The following is a 1108-nucleotide window of genomic DNA, read 5'->3' on the forward strand; positions in this document are numbered from 1 at the left end:
AAAAAAAAAAAAAAATCATTCATCATGACCCAGTAGGATTCATTCCAGGGATGCAAGGATGGTTCAACAGGATGGTTCAACATAGGCAAATCAATCAATGTGATACATCATGTCAACCAAAGGAAGAACAAAAGTCATCTGATCATTTCAATGGATGCTCAAAAAGCATTTGATAAAATTCAACATCCTTTCATGATAAAAAAAAAAACCCTCAAAAAAATGGGTATAGAAGGAACATACTTCAACACACACACACAAAAGCCACATATAACAGACCCACAGCTAGTATCATACTGAACAGGGAAAAAATGGAAAACCTTACCTCTGAAATCTGGAACACAATAAAGATGCCCACTTTCACCACTGGTATTCAACATAGTGCTGAAAGTCCTAGCTAGAGCAATCAATCATGAGAAAGAGATAAAAGGTATTCAAAGTAAAAAGGAAAAAGTAAAATTATCCTTGTTTGCAGATGATACAATCTTATATCTGAAAAAACCTAGATGCCACCAAAATCTATTAGAACTGATAAAATTAGTAAAGTGGCAGGATACAAAATCAACATACAAAAACCATTTGCATTTATTTATTTAGAGACAGGGTCTCACTCTGTCATCTAGACTGGAGTTCAGAAGCATGATCATGGCTCATTGTAACCTGCGCCTCTTGAGCTCAAGTGATCCTCCCACCTTAGCCACCAGAGTAGCTGGGACTACAGGCATGCACCACCACACCTGGCTAATTTTTATGTTTTTTGCAGAGACAGGGTTTTGCCATGCTGCCCAGGCTGGTCTTGAACTCCTAGGCTTAAGTGATCCTCCCACCTCAGCCTCCCAAAGTGTTGGGATTACAGGCGTGAGCCACTGCACACAGACCAAGATTTGAAATTAAAGTTCTTCAGAGTTGAATAAAAAATTGTCTGGCATTTGACCAAATGCAGTTTAAAAGCACACATTTGAAGAAGAGTTGAATGAGCATGAGATAAATAATGAATGAAAGGAAATAATTCAACCAAATATGAAAATCAAACTATTTTATTGTAAAAATTTATGTAAAATAACTCATAAGGGCAACAGTTAAAAACAAGTTAAACAGAACTAACCAAATA

The sequence above is a fragment of the Colobus angolensis genome, unplaced genomic scaffold, assembly GCF_000951035.1.
Source record: "Colobus angolensis palliatus isolate OR3802 unplaced genomic scaffold, Cang.pa_1.0 Scaffold28, whole genome shotgun sequence".
Taxonomy (NCBI): Eukaryota; Metazoa; Chordata; class Mammalia; order Primates; family Cercopithecidae; genus Colobus; species Colobus angolensis.